Genomic DNA, 23,813 nt, shown 5'->3' with positions numbered 1-23,813 from the left:
CTTGGATCCCAGCCCTGCCTGTGACCCTGAGCTAGTTCATGAACTTTTCTGTTTTCAGTTTGCTGATAATCCTAACCTCCTGACAAGCTTTCCTGTCCCCTCTCTCCTTCCTTTTCAGGACTGCTGTGCTGTACCCAGGAGTAATCTTTTACAAATGTGAGCCTAATAAGTCAGGACTCCTACACTCCTGAAATTAGTTATCAGCAAATAAACCCCCTGCATTTCTTATAGAGCCAGAGACAAGCTCATGTGATCTCATGTGGCCTGGCCCCTGCCTGCTTCTCTGCGGTCCCCTTCACAGAGATCCCTCCAAGCCCAGTCTCTCAGGGCATTTCCCTTGAAGCTCTTTCATGTCACAAAACCTTCTCATTGGCTGGTTCCTCCTTTCCCCTGATGAGTGCTAATCATTTCTCATGTCTCAGCTTTTCCTCCGAAAAGAAAACTGCCTCGCAGACTGTTGAAATTCAACCACTGCTTTGCTGTTTCTTGCCACTTTGTATTTTCTTCCAAAGCGTTAAGCAACATTTGCAACCGTGCACTTGAGTGTGGGGTTCCTTGATCAGAGTTCTCTCCTCCGCAAGCTGTAGATCCTTCGAGAACAAGGTGTGAGCCTCTTTTGATCCATTCCGTCTAACTTGGAGCCGTTCCAGTGCCTGGTTCATATTAGGTTGCAAGCTCAAGAAACTCACCGGGTATGGAGCACTGGTGGGTGAAGAACCACATGCTAAGAATACTGGGGACCTCTAGGAGATCCTCGCAGGCCCGCCCCTGCTGTTACCCATCTCATGGATAGCATAATTCTCAGAAGTGGGTACAGATCCTCTTTTACCCGATTAAGAAGTGCTTGACACTGACCCTTAGGGGTAGACTGAAAGCAGTCACTGTGGCTGTAGGGCCAAGCTGGGCAGATCAGATGGCAGACCATGGCACCTAGGGGATGGCACAGGACCCAGCAAGGAGTTTGGAAGGTGCTGGGGAGCCAGTCCCTTGGGTCTCCTCAGACTGAGCCCTTTCTGTCTCTCCCACCCCCTGCAGAAAGCTGCTCTGCCTGGTCCAGTGCCAATTGGGCTGCTGCTTGCTCTGTTGTGTGTGCTGCTAGGCAACTGGCCTGTTTTTGCTTATTTACCTCCCCTGGGCCGTTTGACAACACTTAGTAATAGGCCCTGCTCTCTCTGGTGCACATCTGGTTTAGATTAGCCTGTCAGAGTCCCTCTGCAAGAAAAGCTTGCACTTTTTTCAGTGGTCACCAGCAGTGTCTCTCAGGACCCAGGCTGCTCCTGGGCGTGGATCACTCACCCAAACCCTAGGGGCCTCCACCCTGCACCTCCTACAAGGCTTTTCAACAGTTTACACATTTATAAGCCCAAGGAGGAGGAACATTGAGGGAAAAAAAAGGCAAGGGAGAGTTCAGGATTGTTAAGAGCAGGAAAGGAAGTAAACTTAGAGAGGATGCCATGAGACGCCTTGAGCCCCAACAGCGCCCCTTATCCACCCACAGAGACCGACTGTTGCTTCACAGGTATGCATCCAGGCTCAGGTTCCCTCAGACTCAGCCCTCCTACCAAGACCTAGCATTAAAAAAGAAAAAAGTGGGTTGGAGCCCACATTAAGAGGGGGCTGGCTCCCCCCACCCCCTACATACCTCTTTCTACCTAAAACTTCCCTATGGTTTCAGTAAAGTGTCAATAGGGAATCAGAACTTTGATAGATGCCATTTAGAGACAGAGAAGAGGGAATGAAAGTTTCTTATTTCTTTACCTGTTTGCATAGGATGGATTGCAGAGCAGAGCAGAGCATGGTTAGCCAAAAGCGAATGAGAAGGACCAGGAAGAAGCTCAAGAAACCTCTCTGGTCCCTTCTGTTGCTGTGGCAAACACGGTCTACTCAGAGGAAAAGCCAAAGCCTTCACAGTGAGTTTCAAGGCACTTTATTTAGGTCTGGGCCTGATTACTTTCCCGATCTCTTCCTCCACTTATCCAACCCTGTGTATTCAACTTCCCTGGTGTGTACCAAGAAAGAGGGAGCAGGTGAGAGGCTGTGCTCAGCTCCGAGAACAGAGCAAGAGCCGGGCCACCTTTCTACTTCTCCACCAGTCTAGACCACTGCATAGAAAACAAACTGCCCAAACGCACACAACTCACCTGCTGCTTTGTTTGCCTGACCCCTTTCACACACTTAGAGTCTTGGTTGTGTTTTAGGGTTTCTGTTATTTCAGCTTGCAACTTGCAGGTCACACTCCATTGCTGAGAGAAGTCAGAGCTGAAACTCAATGCAGGAACCAAGAGAAATGCTGCTCAGCAGCTTTTTCCCCGTGGCTTGCTCAGCCCTTTTTCTTATACAACTAAGGACCACATGCCCAGGGATGGCATTGTCCACAATAAACTGAATCCTCTCACATCAATCATCAACCAAGAAAATGCCCAACAGAGTTTCCTAAAAGCTAATCTTATAGAGACATTTTTTCAACTAAGGTTTCTTCTTCCCAGATGTGTCTAGCTTTGTTTCAAGTTGGTAAAAAAGCAACTAGCACTGAACACCACCCCATTCACCAAGTGCTTATACATGCAACAGGTTTGTACATGGGCTAGGCTTGATAATATTTAATGAATAAATGAATGGGTCTGGTTTTCTTCTCAGCTCTCTTACATGGTGACATTTTCTACATTTAGCTCTCTCTTACACAATAAGATGCTCGTCTCTCATGTTAGACTGTAAGTCCTCATGAGCTCCCCATGTCTCAGTGCTAGCTCGTGGTGATTGACACACCTCTGGACAGAGAACATAGTTCTTTCTCCACTTAGAACACCCTTCCCTGCCTCTCCACACCTCCCTCCGCCCCAGGGCGTGGCTGGTCACTGCTCATACTAGACGGCCATCTCAGCAATTGCGCAGTGCACCTCGCCTTTTCTCAGAAACGGTAATTAATCCATCCAGGATATTCCCACTCTGATCCATGAGAGACAGGACACTAGATGACAGATGTACGGCCACCAAGAGCAGCCTGCAGCCTACACCTTTGAGGGCTCACTATTGAGTCTTCTTTGGACTGATCTTGTCAGTTGTTGATCTTGGATGTAGACTTCCTGAGGTTCAAGCATGTGGACGTTCTGCCTGCTTGTGTGTCTGTGCACTACATCTGGGCCTAGTGCCGGAAGCTAGAAAGGGTGTCAGGTCTCCTGGAACCTGAGTTACAGATTGTTGAGAGCTACAAAGTGCTGAGAACGGAACCGCGGTCCTTTCAAGGGCAGCTAGCGCTCTTATTCACTAAGCTACTTCTTCAGCATTAGTAGTTTTCGAGTGTGGGGTGAGACACAAGAGCAAAATCGTGACCAGTTACACTTACACTTACACGTTACACTTCTGTCTTCCTATTACCTACCCCGAGGGGAACCACGATCCACTTGGCTTCTTATAAGAAAATCCAGGATTGGAGTCCTAAACTCTAGCACATCCCAGATTCCTACCAAACTGCTGTATCTCACTGTGTTCAAAGGCACTTGCCCTTTTTCTGTTCAATTTTTGGAGCTTTGCTGTAAGCTGTCATCTCTCCTTGCAATTCTCTGCCCTCACATTTGCATGTGACTGATTCATGCTGCCTGTTCACATCTTGGCTTCAATGGCACTTTTTCAAAGATGGCTTTCCTGGACATAACTCTCTTTCCCATACACACGCCACCACACAGAGTTATAGTCTCACTGCATTTTTTTAATGGTTTTCTCAACTGGCATCACCAGATTTTTTTTTTTTTTCTATTTAGCATCCTCTAGTTAGAATAAAACTGTATGTGTGGGAACCACTTAGAAGAGGGTCTGAAACATAAACAACCCTCAAACTGTCTGTTGAGTGAATAAATGGATGGATTGAGTGTAGTCTGGGCCTGAAGTGAGAGCCAGAGGGCTGTGTGCACATCTTGCTGGGCTACTCTCAATCTGTGTGACTTTGAACATGTCCTGTATGTGCTCTGGATCTCCCCAAATCAACAACTGTCAGATGAAAATGGGATTTCACAATCTCCCATCTGTACACCTCCGGGTGCTCTGATCCTATCAGTCTTTATAATGTTGGCCGTAGAATGCCATCAAAGTTGGTAATGACAGCAATGACCCAACTCTAGCTGATAAATTATTTGTTTAATTGAAAGTAAAATTATTTTCATACACTATAGTCTAATGACCATGGTTTTCCATCCTTTACTTCCTCCCCCAGATCCTCCCCATATCCCCACCCTTCCAACTTCATGTTTTCTTTCTCCTTCTCTTAAGAAAAGAGACAGACAAATAAAGAAAATAAAACAAAATGAACAAACTCAGAAACAGAGGGGGGGAAAAAGGAAACAAAGAGAAGGCATGAGAAATGCATACATATTAACACAGACAACCAGAAACTATAATATATAAGCAAAAGACCAGTAAGATTTTTAAAAAGTACCTAAATAAAGTAATACAAAATAGAAAAAACTTAAAATATTTGAGTTCATTTCGTGTTGGCTATATACTGCTGGGCATAGGACCTACCCTTCAGTGAGGTTTGTATACCCAGTGAGAATCTCTGAAGATACTATTTTTTCCTTTGGCAAGCAGTTGTTAATTGAAGATAGCTTTTTGGTAGGTGTGCTGGCTAATTTTATGTAAACTTGACACAAACTAGAGTCGTCTGAGAGGAAGGAACTCCAATTGAGAAAATGCCTCTATAAGATTGGGCTGTAAGCAAACCAGTAGAGTGTTTTCTTAATTAGTGATTGATAGGGGAGAACCAGCCCACTATGAGTGGGGCCATGCATGGGCTGCTGGTCCTGGCTCCTATAAGAAGGCAGCAAGCCATGGGGAGCATGCCAGTAAGAACCACTCCATGGCCTCTGGATCTGCTCCTGCATCTAGGTTCCTGTCTTGTTTGAGCTCCTGTCCTGACTTCCTTCAGTGATGGATTATGGATGTGGAAGTGTAAGCCAAGCTTCCCAAATTGCTTTTGGTCATGGTGTTTTATCATCGGAATAGTGACCCAAACTAAGAGATGGGACCTTTTCCTACTTTCTCATTTCAGCATGGGCCGCCTCTGTTTTGGACCTGTGCAGGACCTATGTGGTCTATCACAGTCTCTGTACGTTCATATATGCATCCGTCCTGCTGCATCTGGAAGGCACCATTTTCTCGGTGTCATCCATTCTCTCTGGCTTGTAATCTTTCCACTTCCATAGTTTGCTGAGCCTCAAAGGGAAGGATTTGATGAGTATGTCCCACTTATCACTGGGTGTTCCGAGGTCTCTCAGTCTCTGTACACTGTGCAGGTGTGGGCCTCTGTGTTAGCTCCCATCTACTGCGGGAGGAATTGCCTCTGTTGAGGCATCGAGTTGTTGATGGGTATAACAGAATGTTGTTACAACTAATTTTATTGCCGTGTTCCTTAAGCAGAACAATAGTATTTGTTTTCTCTTAGGTCCTTGGACTACCCCGTCTTAGATTCTTGGCCATCCAAGCAGTGTCGGGCATGGGTTCCAACTCATGGAAAGAGTCTTCAGTCCAATCAGATAGTGGCTGATTACTCTTACATTTGTGCTATTATTGCACTGACATGTCATGCAGGTAGGTGAGCACTGTAAAGAGAAAGGGTTGTAGGAGGGCTAGCGTTTGCCTTCCTCCTCTGGAAGCATGCAGAGTACCTTCTAGTACTAGGCAGTAGGGATGAAGGCTATAGTTGGGTACTAGCTCAGCTTCTCCATGTTTAATGAGATAGACAGGTGTTGTATTTGCCAATAGGGCCTTACCCTCCACTTGTGGAAAGCAACCAATAACCTTGGCAATAGCTGAGTAATTTGGCAGCTTCCCTGGGGCCTCTTTGGTCAAAAACTCAATTAGAAGCCACTCATTCCTGGCACTTGGTGGAGAGATGTCTGCTCATACTTTCTCTCCCATGTCATTTGGTGATTCCATTTAGATTTGTTTCATACATGTGTATATTTAAAGAAGTTTCTACTGTCATAGGTTTCCATGTGGTCTTTCAAATAGCCCTTAATGTTAGCTGTTTCTCCCTATAGTCCCTTCTTTACCCCCTTTTTCTCCCCCTCCCCATTTAATTCTCAGGTACCAGTCTCCCCCGACCCTGCTCATCTCTCTCTAACTATATATTTTATTTCCTTTTCGTTGGGTGATCTCTCCCTCCCCCTAGTTCCCTACTGTATATGTAGCCATTGTGGTTATTCAGTTAGCAACATGCCTATTGAAAGTTCATAAGTTAATATCCACATATAAGAGAATACATCCCAGTTTAGTCTTTTGGGGGCTGTGCGGCCTCACCCAGAATGTTTTTTTCCCAGTCTCTGCACATTTACCTGCGTCCAGGTCAAGTATGGTCATTGGGGATTCCAGGTTGAATTATTTTTTAATTGAAACATCCTAGATTAAATTAGTTGCTTAGGCACATATCCAAAAAGGGCTTAATGAAACGTGCATTTCAGGCCCATTTTCCTACTTCTTTAAAGAAGCCTCTTTTTTTTTTTCCTATTTATGAGAGCAAAGAATAGGCTCTCCCATAGAGCCTGTTGTGTTAGAATACATGCTAGTGATTGAAACTGGCAGAACCTGATTCAATCAATGCTGGCAGTGAGTGGACTGTCTTAACAGTTCATAAGCTCCAATGAAGAACTGAATAACCAGTGTTGGCAAGGCAGTGAGGAGCTGGGAATTGGGATTTGCTGGAACTAAAAGATGGAGCTCCCATTCATATCCCTACAATGTCTTTTTGTTTGTTTGTTTTCCTCTATGTGTTGGCTGCATCTCTCTGCCTCAGGGCATCCTGGCTTTCTCTACAGAGTTTCAGCATGCAACGTCTTACATTCTGCCACAACTTACTTGGTTTTTTGGTTGTTTTTTTGCTTTGTCTTGTTTTGGTGTTTGCTCGCTTTTAGTCTCTCAATATATTAAAGTTCACTGGGGCAAAGACTTCCTGTACATTTGGTTTATGTATCTCTTATGCCCAGTGGGATGTCTAGAGTACAGAGGAACTTCTGCACTCCATTCTCAGAGCCCAGACTGAAAAATGCCAGGCAAGGGGCATGCTTATAATCCCAGCACTGAAAGACATATCCCCAAGGCTCAGTGACCAGCCAGGAAAGCTTAGTTAGCAAATTCCAGGCCAGTGAGAGACCCTTTCTCCAAAGGAAAAAATAGTGAAAGACATCTAAGGATGAGCTCTGTAAACATGTACAAAATGCAACCCTCTCCCCTCCACACACACAGAAAGAGACAGATAGAGAGGGGGGATTTTAAATTAAACAAATGGAGCCTCAGGGAATGGACACTAGTCCAACTAGGTTGCATGTTTACAGCTGGAGCAAACACTTGTAACAATGACAATATCTTAGTATCCCTGTAAAGTAGGGAGGAGGATGCTCTTGAAAACAGCTATCTAGAAAGTCTCAGTGGTTTAGAGTGTGGGGAGCAGATGAAGTCTTGAGTGAACGTTTGTGACTGACACTAGCACAGCCATGGCAAGGACTCCACTTCCCCAGATCCACAGGAATGGAAAATCCTTTCCCTGGTCCATTACAGATGTTAAGAATATGTACACAAAGTATAGACCGCATCTTTCTCATCTGGGATCTACAGCCTGAGACTGATTCCCTACAGGAAAGCATGCAGTCTACCCCAGTAAAGCTTTGTTTTATTTACTTGGGTTTGTCTTTCTTTATTAATCTCCCATTGCCCCAGCCAGGTTTGAAAACCTAGACACTCAGACCATTGCATCAAAGTTCTCAGGCCCTGATAACATGCTGTGGAAATGGGTTCATTTTATAGGCTATCATTGGTCATATATTGGCAATTCTGCATGTTGCAACCTATAAAAAGTGTTGCACTCAGGACTATGAGCAGCAGGAAAAGGAAGAAGAACGTTAGAGGAGAATTCCACATTCTAAGTGGAGTGTCTCAGGATGGTGGCCACATTGGCTTAGTGTTAGTGTGTTGAACTACAAGTTGTACAAGCGTTGTTCTACAACTTTTGCACAGATTGTATCTCATTACTTCTTTCAAGTTTTCCCCCGAAGGAAGCACTGCAAGCTCCTCATTCTACAGTCAAGCAAACAAAGGTTTGTTGTGGTTAACCTATGTGTTTCCAATGACACAGTTTAAAAACAGAGCCAGGACTTGACTGAAGAAGAGATTGAACAAGCTCTCCATGCAAGCAAGTTTGCTACTGACAGGAAGAATGAGCGATCCTTTTACCTGTGATCTCTAGACCTGGGAGTATTCTTCTGCCAAGTCACTTGCATGATAGCTAGTTGTGAGCATCTGTCCTCCGCGGCAGCCACTTCAGTTCATTTAAAATTATTTTAAAATTACAGTTATGTATGGTGTGTGTGTCTGTGTGTGTGTGTGTGTGTGTGTGTGTGTGTGTGTGTGTGTGTGTGTGTGTGTAAGTGGAGGTCAAAGAACAACATGCTGGAAGTTATTCTCTTTCCATCAACTGGGTCCTGAAAACCAAGCTCGGCAGAGAACACCTTTACCTGCAAAGCCGTCTCTCTGGCCTTCATCTTGCTCAGTTTTACAAAACACTTATATTCTTTAAAAAAAAAAACAAAAAACAAAAAACACACGTGTAATGAACTCAGTAAAACCTGACTGAGTTGCGAGAGCTAGACAGATGACAGAAGAATAGTAGATGCCACCAAAGAATGTCTTGGCGCTGCACATCCTGGGTGTAAAGTGGGCGGGTGTAAAGTGGGCGGGTGTAAAGTGGGCGGGTGTAAAGTGGGTGGGTGTAAAGTGGGCGGGTGTAAAGTGGGCGAGTGCAAAGTGGGCGGGTGGTGCCATGCAAAGACAAGGGATCATGATGAAGACATAGCTATCGTTTGCAGAGTGCTGTCAGGCTTCAGGAGATTTGTAAACATTATCCATCATTCCTGAGGTACTTGGCAAGCTGGTTGTTGTAATTTTTGTCGATTTGACATAAACCTATGCACACCTGAGAAGAGGGAGTCTCCACCGAGGAGTAAGGCTGCCTCTCGAGGCTGTCCTGGGGGCCACCCCTCTGGGGGCATTTTCTCCATCACTGGTTGATGTGAAAGGGTCCCAGGCCAACTGAGGGTGCTGCCGCGCCTGGGTTGTATAATAAGGATAGCTGAGCACGTTGCAAAAAGCATGCCAACAAATAGTGTTTCTACACAGACCCGACTTCCGTTTCTAGCTCCAGGGTCCTGCCTCGGCTTCCCACAGAGATGGAAACAGGTTGTGACCTGGGAGTTGTCAGAGTTCCTTCCTAAGTTGTTTTGGGTCAGTGTTTTATCACAACAACAGAAAGCAAATTAGAAAAGTGCTGGTGCTAAGTCTAAGGCATTGCTAGCCAAGGGCAGCGTATGGTGTTTCCAGAGACTGGGCCCATCTCTGTGATATCTCTGAACCATGCAAATGTGCTTACTCTGACTAAGGTCACACAGGGCACTGAACAGAAGAACAGCCCTTCATTAGAATTCCACAGAATTCCATTGTGGGCGGACCCCCAGTTTCTACTGAACGCACACCACACCCACACTCTAGAGCCCCACAACAGTGTCAAATGCACGCTTGCCTTGGTTTTTGTACAAAGACTTGATGTGGAGCCAGGGAATTTCAGAGCTGTGCCTGCAAGTCTGGAATTTAAATATTAGCCTTCCTGACCTGGGCAGCTTTGATCTCCCAAGTTTACATTCACAAGTATTGATAACACAGCTCAAATCACAAGCAAGAACACAGGGCCTGTAGCCCACAGCTGCCAAGTGTCTGTGTGTGTACAGGATTTTAGCTGAGATCAAAATGGTTTTGGCTTACAAAAGTGCTTATCTGATGATGGCGGGGCGGGGGTAGGGGGGTGGGGGGGTGCCACACATGGGACAGTGAAACAGAGATCTTTCCACACAGCCCATCTGGATGGCTTCGTCCTATAGGACAGACTGAAGAGTGACCTGTAAGTGAACCCTAGCCGACCCTGGCCCTGCTAGAGAGCTGGCCTTCCCTGGCTTCTTGGTTTGCTTTCTCACTGAGGAATGGCTGCAACGGTTAGTTACTGCTTGCCAAATATCCATCTCATGCTAGGCAGCTGCCGATAACAGATGTGAAACGTGTATGATGCTAGTGTTCCCTTTATTATCTAGATGAGGAAACTGAGGCACAGAGAGTTGACCAGTGAGAGCCGTGCTGTGAATAAATAACAGAGCAAGGATTTGGACCTGGTGCCTGGTAGCATCTCTTTCCATCTTACAGGTGGGGGGGGGGATCAGACTTTGTTTTACAGAGAAAGGGAAGCTGGAGTAATTTGCCAAGGGTCACGTGGCCTGTAATTTGAGTCCACGCCTGTGGTCTAAGTGAGAATGGCACCATAAGCTCATATGTTTGAATGCTCGGTTCCCAGTTGGTGGGAAAGCTTGGGAGGCATTAGGTCTTCCTCTGATTCCCAGTGTTCGCCCTCTCCCTGTCCTCCCTCTTTCTTTCTCCCTCCCTCCAAACTGTGGATCAAGATGTGAGTTCTCAGCTACGGCTCCAGTTCCGTGCTTGTCTCACTGCCACCAATGCTCCCGACCGTGGTGGCCACGGACCCCAACCCTCTGAAACCGTAAGCTCCTAATAAACAAACCTATCCTACAAGTTGACTTGGTCACGTGGTGTCTTATCACAGCAACAGAGAAGGAACTGAGTCAGACATAACCAAAATCCAAACCTGGGTCAAAATCCAAGGTCACAATTCCAGAACTGTGCAGAGCCTGCGTCTGTGTGGCCTGTGAGCTAACGGTGGTTTCTGGCGCTCCTAAAGAACCGTTACAAAGGGGAAGGTAAAGAGAAGGTGGAGAAAAGTAGAGAAGAAGGAGAATTAGGAGGACAAGTGTGAGGAGGAGGAGGAAGGGATGAAGGAGGAGCAGGCTGTGTGGCAACAAGAACTTTATGGCTCCTTAAAGCCCAGAATATTTGCACTCTCGCCCTTTATGGGAAGAGCTTGGTGACCTCTCCACTCTGTGGTCCCTTCTCTGTGTTGGGCTGATGCACTGCTCTGAGAATCAATAAAGGGCCTGGGGGTGTCTGTGTGGAGTTCAGTGACACTAGCTCCCCTTTGCTGGGTTCATTTTCTATGACAACAACTGTGTATCTTTAGGGTCCAGCCTGCCCTAAGGAAAGGTGCTGCTTTGTCATGCATTGCTTTCTCTGTTCTGCCTCCCATCTCATTGCCCTGTCAGCCACCTAATTGTAGAAAATAGAGATACAGTTATATCGTAACAGAGTGGGGAGACATAACCTTCCACGTTATCTCTGGATGCTGTATTGCGCCCCAGCTCCAAACCGTCATCCCTCTCTGTCTTCAGAGCCAAATTTAGGGTCTTTGCTTTCAGGCCTCCTAGCATGTGAAATTTTTATTTCCTCAGAAAAGATTCCAATATTTCCTACTCTCTCCTCCCTTAACCTCCCCGGTATTTGTCTTTGTTAGGGTTTCGATTGCTTTGATAAAACACCATGACCAAAAAGCAAGTTGGGGAGGAAAAAGTTTATTTGGCTTACAATTCCATATTTCTGTACATCATCAAATGAAGTCAGGACAGGAACTCAAACAAGGAGGGAACCTGGGGGCAGGAGCAGATGCAAAGGCCATGAAGGGGAGCTGCTTACTGGCTTGCTATCATGACTTGCTCTGCCTGCTTTCTTTCTTCTTTTTAATTTTAATTTTATTTATTTATTAGATTACAACTCAATTGTTATCCCATCACTTGTATCTTTCCACCCCTCCCTCCCTCCCACTTTAACCCTATTCCCCTCCTCTATGACTGTGACCGAAGGGGACCTCCTCACCTACTATATGGTCATAGGCTATCAAGTCTCATCTTGGAAGCCTGTTTATTCTTTCTTTGAGTGCCATCAGGTCTCCCCATCAAGGGAAGGTGGTCAAATATGGAGCACCAGAGTTCATGTCAGAGTCAGTCCCCACTCTCCACATAACTGTGGAGAATGTCCTGTCCATTGGGTAGATCAGAGTATGGGTTTGATGTTTACTACTTGTATTGTCCTTGGTTAGTGCAATAGTTTGAGCAGACGCCCCTGAGCCCTGATCTACCCATCACGATGTTCTCTTTGTAGGTTTCTAGGACCCTCTGGGTCCTTCTATTTCCCCATCTCCTATATTTCTCTTACCTAGAGTCTCAGTAGGATGTCCTCACATCTATCCCAATCTCCTGGCAAGTGAAGACTTTCGTGGGACATGCCTTTTGGGCTAGTGTGAGTATATACCATGTGAGTCTTTCTGCTTCTGGGTTAACGCACTCATTATGATCATTTCTAGTCCCATGCATTTGTCCACAAATTTCGGAATTTCCTTGTTTTTAATAGCTGAGTAGTATTCCATAGTGTAAATGTACCACAGTTTCTTTATCCATTCTTCAACTGAGGGATTTTTTGGCTGTTTCCAGGTTCTGTCTGCCTTCTTTCTTATAGACCCCAAGATAACAGCCCAGGCATGCCACCGCGCACAATGGGCTAGACTCCAACCCCCACCCTCCACTGCTCTCAGCCACTAATTAAGAAAATGCCCTTGCCTACAACCCCTTCTTATGGTGGCATTTTCTTTTCTTTTTTAATTTTTAAATTTTTTCATATACACATTTGTATTATTACACATATATACAATAAACTACCTACAGCAAGAAGAACCACAAAACAATCAGGAATTATGTAAATGTTACATTGATAGTGTTCCAGTTATTTGTATTTGGTATCTTTGAGGAAAACATCATTCTTATCTTCATGCGTCTAAAATTACTTGAGTATACAGGGAGTGCAGGTTACCAGCTTCCCAAATGAGAAGATGTTACTAGTCTATTTTTATCATTAGAATATACATCCTAGGTGTTACAGATAGAAAGGTAAAATAGTTAGATAAGGTCTTTTAAAAAACCTCAGAGACATACAAAAGAATATGACATTTAGAAATATTTTTATTATTTTAAAAATTCACTGACAATGAGGCACGTTAACTCCTGGCAATACCCAGCCTACCTCAAAGAGGATGATGAACATTTAAGAACCTCCTTATGGAGTTGTCTTCAAATGTGACAAACAAGCCACTGAGAAAAAATGTCCTTGTTTCTACCACAGACAAAATTAAGCCTAAAAATGGGCAAGCTTGGATGGAGGCAGAGCCAACAGCCAAACTCTGCCAAGGCAGGGTGAGCACGTCCTCAATAGTTCCTGCCTCACAAATATGTCTGTCAGAGATATTGGGCCAGAAGGCTGAAGATGATGCTCCAATGCTACAGAGAGTTTTGGATGACTAAACAGATAGTAAACTGTCTCTGTCATCTTCTCATTTAGGAGGCATTTTCTTAGCTGAAATTTTCTCCTCACATGACTATCCAGAGAGTATTCGATATTAGCAACCACCCAATCAATAAATAAACACCGAAAGGAAGAACCTGCTCATCCCCCTCCTATTTGTTTCCTGGCATCATATTGTCACCTTCTCTGGCCTCCAGGAAGTCACCCTGGCATTGTGAGGATGAAAGCAGCTCCCTAGTCTCTGACCTCTTTTCTCTTTCTGTCATGCATGGTCCTGTGTGGTCAGACAGCCTTTGCACTTTGAAGATGTGTGTCTTTTAAAGCTCCAGTCAGCAGCCTTCTCTCACCGAAGAGAAACCCAGGCAGCCTGCTCCCTGAGACACTATGAGTTTACTCTCCCCTCCAGCAGGAACCTGCTTTGATGGCTGACTGGTGGGCATCCTGCCTCTACACTTGTCTCTTAAGACAACTGGGAAACAGGCTTAGCCTTTGTGGCATCTGCAGGTCGATTTGTCTTCATCTTCTTCCAGAATGGTGGATTCCACCTGTTCAAACCCTCACCCCGATTCCTCAAAGGGCTCCCCCATCTCTAGCCCCTTCTTCCTCAAATAAGTCACCACTGTATAGTCAGGTTGAGTTGCCCCTTGTGGCAAGCCCACCTCAGTCATCTTCCTGCTTTCTTGTCTTCAGTGGTCCTTGGTGATTTCAGAAGGGCACCCCTCCAGCCCATTCCCCTGCCTCCCACCTCCCCCACCCCACCCCATTCCCCTGCCTCCCACCTCCCCCACCCCACCCAGGTCCCCATGACCCAGGCCTTGCTGCTCCTCCCCCTTCTCATCATCAAGTCACTCCTTCCCTATCTCTTATCTATGCCAAAGCAATGGAACACTCCAAGCCACCCTGACAATATGATGGCAGAGTCTTCTCTCACCAAGATGTCTGTTGACAACTCTGCCTTGCTGGAAATCCCTGTGCGGCCTTCAGTAGGTGCAGCATACCTTCTGAGGCCCTCTACATCCACGCTTTCCCTGTGCCCTGGTGCTCTGGGTGCAGAGAGTTAAATTGGGTCTGTTCTGCAGGTTCTTGAGTTTTCTGTTTCTGGTCATAAGATGCTCACATTTAGTGAGCAGCTCTCATATGCTGGGCTGTGACCCAAGTACTGCAGATCTAGAGGTTTGCACGTGATGGCTGCTGGCCTTGCCAACCTCCAACTTCAGCACAGACAATTAAACTTGAGCCTCGTTAGACGTAATGGCCATGAGCACAGAGCACCAATTAGCAGACAAGTCCCAGTTTTGTGAACTGGCTGGACTGTGACTGGGTTATCTCTCTGAGCCTCAGTTTTTCAATCTGCAAGTACAAATAAGAGTACTCACCTCAGGCATTTGTTGTGAGGACTAAAGTAATTAGCATGGCATCCTGACATGTACTTGACACTCAGTAAGGAGATACTTGGTTTGTGAGCAAATAAATAGATACATTATTGACTGCCCCACTCACTCAGGCTCAGCGGTCTCCCATTTACTCCCAGAAGCCACAACTCTGCTGTTTTTCTCAATTGTTGGGAGTCCTGGGTCATGGAGAAGTGACCCCGGCTTTTGCTCTAGTTTCTTTGCTTCAGAATACCATTCCCAGAGCATCATGACCCACGCCGTGGCTAATACATCTGGTGCAGATGATCCAGCAGTTTGTAAACACGAGTTGCCAGACTCTCTCCTGAAGCTCACAGTTTCTCAGAAACCGCCTGGTTCCTGTTGAGCTGTTGTTCTATGGGAAAGGCTTCTTCTACAAGCTCCACTGCCCTTCTGGTAAGCCTGCCGGGCAGGGGTTCCACTTTCGCTTTCACTGGACACTCCCACGGTGAGATTTCTTAGCAGGAAGGGCACTTTCCTTCCTTCCTTGGCCCAACCTTGAGTCTTCCCCTAAGGATGTACTTAGTTTTGCATTGATGCTCCTCACTGTAGCAAGATTCCCATCTGCTTCAGAAATTAGGGAGTAGGATGCCTGAGGCATACAGCCTGTATGTGGTATGCTTCCCAGGCAGTGCCCTGTCTTACCCCTAGTGGTGCTTCCCAGAAAGTCAGCCTCCATCTGAAAACAGTAAGATGAGGGCTTAGAAACACTTCCTACATTGGTAGTAGCCAGCTATTCTAATTGTTCGCTTTTTATCTGTGATTGTTAATCTCTTACTGGGCCTAATTTGAAAGCTAAACTTTATCATGGGTGGTGGGGGGGCACACAGGCTTCTGTGTTGTCTGTCGTTTTAGGCATTGGAGGGTGCCCCCTGCTAATAAGGGAAGGTTTCTGTCTACTTCCTGTTCCTCCCAACATCCCTGCATGGTAGACATGATCCTAAGCCCAGAGATGAGGAGACACTTGGGTTTGGGGTGATGGAAAAATCTAGAATTGAAGGGTTTAAAGAGAAAACCCTACACCTTTGACCTTTAGAAACAAATTTAGAAATAAACCACAGTTGGAAGGCCCCAAGGAAATCTCATCGCTGCTATTTCAGTCACCTTGCTTCCTATAAATGACCCGATTATTTGTGTGTCTTTGTCTCTCCTACCTGACCACTCTTCCTCAAGGACTGTATAGATGACTCAGCTCAACTGGATCACCGCCCCCCGCCCCCCCGCCGCCAGTCCCCAGTATATGGATTGAGTTGATTGAGGAGTGATGAGGATCTGAGAAGCCCAAAACAACCTAGGAAGTTGAGAGTGGATGGAGGGTAGCTATGGGCAAATCTTGGAGGGGACTTAGAGGTCACCCGAGGAGCTGGACCAAACCCTAGACGCAAGAGGAAGCCACTGAAAGCTTTGGAGCACAGCTTTTGCATGATATAAAGAGATAATTCTGCCGTAGAGTGAAGGGCTGTTTGGAAAGCATCAAGAATAAGCCAACAAAACTGAGTTGAAAGCTATCCTTAGCAGCCCAGGCTGGAGCAGAGGACACTTGACAGGGCAGCAGCAGGGCTGGGTGGAGCTTTCTGACCTCCTTACTAGGGTTTCCCCATCAGTGGTTCTGGGCAGGGCTTGAGAGTGTATTTCTATCAAAGTTGGTACTACTGCTCTTCCAGAATCACTGGATTAGAAAAGGCGAGGCTGGAGGGGATGAGCAGGACATGGGCTTGTCCTCAGGAAGAGCTTTGGGCACGTGAGAAGTAGGCGAACAGTTGAATGGTGTGATTTGAAAACAGTAGATGTGTATCTGTTATAAGACATCTCCCCTGTGCAGGTGGAGGAGATGCTCAGGAGAAGGTTCTAGAAAAGGAATTGGTCAGTGGAGTTTCACTAGTTGAATGGCAGGTGGGCAGCTACAGGCAGTCCTGGGGAAGGACACTGAAGACAGTACTCAAAGCAAAGGGCATGACTTATGAGGTTGAAACGGAAACATGTTTAAGCACCTAGGGCTGAGAGATCCAAAAAGAAGAGTCTGATGAAAGTCTGAGGGGTTGGTGAAAGCTGCTGTGTGTACCTGACAGCTAACCACACACTGCAGGGTGCTTCAGAGCCCCAAGACCTTCCTATCGATGTAAAGAATGCCCCTGTGAGGTTCCCTGGATTAGAAAAGGCAAGGCTGCAGGGGATGGGCAGGGCTGGTTACCAGGCTCAAGCCAGACAGTTAGCAGTTGAGAAGGCCAATCCTTCTTTTTAGTTATTTTATTAATTTATTCATATTACAACTCAATTGTTATCCCATCCCTTGTATCCTCCCATTTCTCCCTCCCTCCTACTTTCACCCTATTCCCCTCCCCTATGTCTATGACCGAGGGAGACCTCTTCCCCCACTATATGGTCATAAGATATCAAGTCTCATCTTGGTAGCTTGCTTAGAGGAGGCCATTTCTAACCCCTGGCACAGGCTAGAGTCAGCTGGATCCAGAGCTTTCCATGCACTTCAGGGCCAGAAGCCAAGGACACAAAGCTGGTTGTGTGACAGCACAGGGCTTTGGGCTCTGGAGACGCAGCATAGTGCCATTTCTTCTGGGGATTTCTTAGTCCATAGTGGTTAAATGCGACATCAAGGGCCAGACGCTGAAGGTTTGTCAAAAGATGTGTGGTAACAGGAGGGCAAGGGGCTGGAACACCGTGAATCTGACTCCCGTGTCAGCCTCTTGCCCTCGGCTGGCCCTGGTGTAGTCTGCCTTGTTGCTTCTTATGGCTCTAAAGTCTTAGAATCTCTGGTTCTTACTGAATTCTGGCAGGTAGCTCTCCAGTGTTCCTTGGGTGCCTTTGTACCCTGTGACCTTAGGCTGAGCTGCCTGCAAAATTCGTAAACGTTCGGCTCCTGGGCTTGATTTCCAGCTCTATCTCTAAAATAACAAAAACAAAAACAAAAAACAAAATTTCTTTAAAGATTTCGAAATTATTTTTTCTATCCTGGGCTTCATTTGTTCCATGGAGTTTTCCAAGCCTCCAAATTTTGCTGCCTCCCTGACGTGGCTCCATACCATCCAACTCTTCTCAACAGTAATTAAAATATTTTATTTTATTTGTCCTGGGGTCAAAGCCCTGACCTAAGCCCTTTGAATCTTCTTCACAAGACAGTTAGTACTGCCACTCCCATTGTATAGATGAAAACACCAGAAACACAGAGCAGCCTCACAGATAGCAGGCCATACAGATAACAAGCCATGGATGTAGACCCTAGCACACTGCCCCAAGGCCCATGTTCTTTTTCCCCAGGAACTGAGTGCTAAAGGGTTAAAGGAGCAATGCAGGACTAGGAAGGTCTGGGCGAGTCCTAAGGACAGAAGGCTTACTGCTCCTTGAGGCACTTCATGTTCTGGCTCCTATTCTGCAGGCTACTCAATGCCTCGTGACCTCTCACCACCTGTGGAGACGCAGGAAATCATCTAAAAACTGCAGTGAGAACTGCAGACCTAACAGATAAATATACAGGCTGCCTGGTTAAGTTTTTAATTTCAGATGAACAACAAAATATTTTAACTATAACTATGCCATGTGCAACACTATATAATACATATTTACATATATATACACGTATATGCATGTCAAAACAATTTCATTGCTTATTTGAACTTCAAGTTTAACTGGGTTTCTTACATTTTGTCTGGAACTTTTACAACAGCAGAGTAAGGGCAGGGGCGGGGCTTGCCTTCCAGAATACTCACGGGTGTGATTATTGCTTTGTCTATCTGGTGCAGAGGACTAACCTAGAAAGTTGGACAGAGTCAGTTTCAAAACAGGAACAGCCAGGCCTGACGAATAACCTTGCTAACCTAACTCTTGCTACTTAGAAGGCAGAGGCAAGAGGATTTCAAGTTCAAGACCTGCTGAGGGAACAGAGTGAATTTCAACTAGCCCGAATAACTTTTTGAAATCCTGTTTCGAAGTTAAGAACGAAACGGAAGACTGGAGATAGAGCTTTAGTAGCAGAGCTTGCTTCACACACGAACAGTATGTGCTCAGTTCCCAGCATAGACACAAGCACATAGAGAGTGGCCCCATTGCTCCAATGTCTCCCCTAGGGCATCCTGGAAAAAGCTCTCTGGCATTGAGCAGATCTCCCTGGGCTGACAGGTGCAGGCCTGCCCATGGTTAGCGTGTCCCAGGGTCTGTTTCTACAGCTCTTCAATGGTCTTCCCACTGTTCTCTGCTCTCACTCATCCCTTCTTCGTCCCACTTCATCCTCTTCTCTGTTATCTCCTGTGCTAGCTGGAGAAAAAAATTTTAAAAAAGAGCACTTACTTGCATCAATAGATGTGACCCATACCTTCCCCCTTGGCATCCAGTACAACCAGCTTCTAAGTAGATTGTTTGCTTTTCCTCATGGTGCAGGTTACAGGTATCTAGGAGGAGAGTAACAGCCCTCAGAGGCTGGTCTAACCTCAACAACATCTTACAAACTCTCCAAAACCTCCCCTAGGAAAGCAATTTTGAAATCTAAATATGTGCTGATGCCTGCTTTGTTCATGGCTCGTATCCCAGACAGACCCCTTCACTTGTACAAACCTTTATTGCTTCCCCACAGCCTGACCCCACCCACATCCCATCTGAGCCCTGTGTTAAATGGTCTCTACCAGCAAAGAATTTCTGAGCTCGTTGGCAAACCGGATTCTCACATGCTTCCAATCTGTTCCCGACTTCCCCAGTTACCAGGATGCCTTGGGTCAGATCGCATTTACATGAAGTGTGTTTGGGTGGGTACTCCTTGTCTGCTGGGCAGCTGCACTGAGCAGCTGAGACAAGCCCAAGATACACATCATCATCCCAAAGCAAAGAGAGGCTGGATAGTGGGCTTTAGCAACAGCTATCAGACGATACTTTCACAGGCATCCAAATTGGGACACAGGGTGCCTTTAAAAAGAGTGCCTGTCATATGCACAGCATCAGGAGCTAAGGCCTAAAAAAAAAAAGTCAGCCTGTTGTTTAACCACTGTGCTTCTATATTACAGGTCTTGTATCCCTGTGACAAGCTATGTACTCCTCCTCACCTCCCCACCCACTTTTCATTTCTGTCTTCCTCAGCCATTACCTGAATTTTGATGAAATACCTACTAGCTACTGGGAGAAGCAGATTATGTTATTAGAACACTGGAAGTGGATAGCAAACACAAAGTTGGTGTGTCATGAAAAAACCATAAGTGGGGAGATCAAGGCTGGACAATAACTCAGGGAAGTGTTTGCTCTGTAAGCCTGGAGACCTGAGCGCAACCCCACTTACCGAGGCACAAAGAGCCAGGCATGGTGGCACACACTTACGATGACAAGACTAGGAAGGTAGAGACAGGAGGATGCCTGGGGCTCCGCGGCCAGGCAGCATAGCGTACGCGATGAGATCCAGATCGGTGGGAGACCCTGGTTCAAACAACAAGTGAACAAAAACCTACGAAGGAATAGCTAGTACCTGAGCAGCAATATAAGAAGCTGCCCTCTGGCTTCCACATGTGCTCACATACATGTTCACGTGCGCGTGTGTGCGCGTACACAGACACACACACACACACACACACACACGAACAGGGAAATAGCTCAACTGGTGAAGTGGTTGGCATCAAGCATGAGGATTTGAGGCTCAGTCTCCAGAAGCCAGAAGCGGTGTGCAGTGGCACAAGCCTGAAACCTCAGCACTCAGGGAGGCAGAGGTGGGTGGATCTGTGAGTTCCAGGCCAGCCTGGTGTACAAAGTGAGTCCACGACAGGCAAGGATACATGTACCTGTGACCCCAGCACTGAGAAGCAGAGATGGGAGGGTCCCTGGACCTTGCTAGGTAAATACTCTAGTTAAATCAGGAGGCTCCTCAGGACCTTGCCTCAATAATGAGATGCAGAATAATTCAGGAGACACCTGATATCCACCTCCGACCTTCATATGCATGTGCAAATATGTGTGACTACATGTACGTGTACAAACAAACTTGTGGTGGTTTGACAATGAATGGCCTCCATAGGTTTATATATTTGAATACTTAGTTTAGCCATCAGGGAATGATACTGAAAAGTATGAGGAGGTGTGGTCTTGTTGGAGCAAGTATGTCACTGGGGGAGGGCCTTGAGGTTTAAAAGTGCATGCCAGGCCCAGTCTCTCTCTCTCTCTCTCTCTCTCTCTCTCTCTCTCTCTCTCTCTCTCTCTCTCTCTCTCTCTGTCTCTTTGTCTCTGTCTCTCTCTCTCTGTCCTGTCTGTCTCTGTCTGTCTCTTTGTCTCTGTCTCTCTCTCTGCCCTGTCTGTCTCTTTGTCTCTGTCTCTCTCTGTCTCTGTCTGTCTCCTGTCTATCTCTGTCTGTCTGTCTGTCTGTCTGTCTGTCTGTCTGTCTCCCTCCCTCCCTCCCTCTGCCTACAGATCAGGACATAATTCTCAGCACTACACGAGCATCCACTCACATATTGCCATGCTTCCTGCCCCGGAAATGGACTCAAATCTCTGAGACTGTGAGCCAGCCCCAGTTAAATGCTCTCTCTTATGCTAGTTGCCTTGGTCATAGTGTCTCTTCACAGCAATAGAACAGTGACAAAGACACTTGTGCACACACACGAAGACAACTTGGAGACATGAGGATGCAATTTATATAGGAAGTGATCAGGGGAGATGTCTCTGATTCTATAGTTTTTAAGTGGCCAGAGCCTCAAGGGAAGTGCGGAAGTAAAGCACACAGTTACCAGGGCGGCATAAGGAGACAAGTGCAGGGAGCAAACTGTAAAGCAGCAGAGTGTGGAAGTGTGAGAGGCCTGGGAAGAGGAGCAGCTGGAGGAGGCAGATCCTGTGAGCACTCAAGCCAGGGGGAAGGACTATGTCCCAGGTGCGAGGGAAACCCAGCAGGGACTTCACTGGTGACACACTCTGCAGTGTATTTTTCTATATAGTTGAGAGTGAACCGATGTGAGCAACTGCAGTAGCTGAAGCAGGAGACCATAGCAGCTGTGACTGAAGTGGCGATTCTGGGAATGTGTAAGTCACATAAGAGATCTGCAGTTCACCTTCATAAAAAAAAAGTAAAAAAAAAAAAAAAAAAAAAAAAGAATAATTCTGGTTATACTTGCAAGCTGAGCCTTTGTTTTCATCTTTTCTAATTTTATTGCTATATATTTGATAAGTACAAATTGCATTTATATAATATATCACATATATGTATAAATAAACATTACAATTTGGCTGAGCCATCTTGCCAGCCGGATAGCTAAATTTTTGATGTTTTCTGTAATAGCTAAATTAATTCATATCTGCACCATTCAGGAAGAGTTTCCTGTCTTCCTCGCCCCTTCCAATGCTTACCCCAGTCCTCTGGAACAGTGGCGAGTGCTCTTTTCCAAGTGCTGAACCATTGCTTTACCCCGTTCCCTTTTTTCACTTTATGAAACAGATGTTTTTAATGCAGGATTAAACTCCATGGTGTTGTAGTGGACAATAATTATAGGACTCCAGTCATGATAGATGCTTCAAGGAAGGGGGAGGTGATGGATTCAGGCATCTTTGGAGTTCCCTAAGGGAGAAGACAGGCTATATTACACAGGTGTAACCAATCATTTCAAATAAAGATTTTCGTACAAAACTGAGAAAATGGCAGTCTCATACAGGCAGCAGCTGATACCACTGGGGTAAGTTGAGAATAGTCTTTCCCCATCCCTATCTTATGTTATTTTCCCTCATGCAACATGTGTCACGATAAGATCAGCAAGACGAAATAGATAAAGGGTAATTGCCCTAGAATACTAGGCTGAGGAAAAGCAACAAAATGAATACATTTCCTGGAGGCATAATTTTGTTTTGTTTGGTTTTTGTTTTTCGTGACAGGGTTTCTCTGTGTAGCCTTGGTTGTTCTGGACTCACTTTGTAGACCAGGCTGGCCTCAAACTCACATTGATCCACCTGCCTCTGCCTCCTGAGTGCTAGGATTACAGGCGTGTGCCACCAAGCCTGGCTTGGCATAATTTTTTTTTTTTTTTTTAAACGAAGTAGCTACATATTTGTCAATTGAGAAGAAGAAAACAACGTAGTCATGTGGACATAAATCACTCACCCTGTCCTACCTGGGGTTTGAAATTTTCATTGGTGTGATTCAGCTCAGCCCCAAAGTATATCTAAGGTATTTGCTAGTCAGTGTTCCTGTATGGAACATGAACTTGCTTTGTTCAGCTGTGTGGTTTGTGGGCCTCTTGAGGAAACACAACAAGTTTCATGCCAAGTGTTTTGTGCTTTAGAGTCCCTCGCTGTGTGTTTTGTCAATTGGTACTTGCTCTGTCAGCCCCATGGCCCAGCATCAGGAGGACTGGGCTCGCTTTCATCACCGTATAGTGGTGTCTTCACGTTCAGATGATCACTCTGCTTCCTGTAGCTGCACGCACATGTGTACTTCTGCCCCCATGCTGTGTGAAGGACACCAGGGCACTGAGATTCTCGATGGGCAGGCAGGACAGCCCGAGGGGTGGGGTACCCAGAAACTACACAGGACAGCCCGAGGAGTGGAGTACCCAGAAACTACACAGTATAAGGAAGAACTGACAGAGTAATATGCGTTCTATATGAGAGTAGGTGACCTGGGAATGTTATGAAAAACCCTTCAAAAATTTGACTTGATCCTTACCCACATTGTGGCTGAGTCAAAGAGATAGATTTTATCTTCCCATTCATAAAAAAACAGACAGACAGACAGACAGACACCCCCAAAACCTCTGATAGTGTTTGCCACCCCAACTGTGAAATGAGCTGCCTTGGGAAGAGTTCTTATTCTTGGAATGAGAGAGAGATTGGCTTTAAGGAGCAGACCTGAGATTCTCCTGCATCTTCCTGGCTCTCTTTTCAGCTTGCAGCTATCCCTGGGTGATGAGAGCCGGGACAGGAGCCCAGCCCTGCGGACTCCTGCACTCCCACATACCTGTGATCAACAGTGAGAGCAATAGTCAATGAGCTTCACGTGAGCACATCTTAAGCACAAAACCATGCTGCATGGACCCTCAGGCTCCTTTCCATTAGCCTCTCTCAGATGTTATAGCTCTAATCTCGGGAGCAAATTTGCATGGTTGTATTCTAAATGGCTATTAAACCTCAGGTTCCTTTTCTATCAAGATGCACACT

This window comes from Acomys russatus, chromosome 2 (assembly GCF_903995435.1).
Source record: "Acomys russatus chromosome 2, mAcoRus1.1, whole genome shotgun sequence".
In the NCBI taxonomy this organism is placed as follows: domain Eukaryota; kingdom Metazoa; phylum Chordata; class Mammalia; order Rodentia; family Muridae; genus Acomys; species Acomys russatus.
This window is presented reverse-complemented; position numbering follows the sequence as displayed.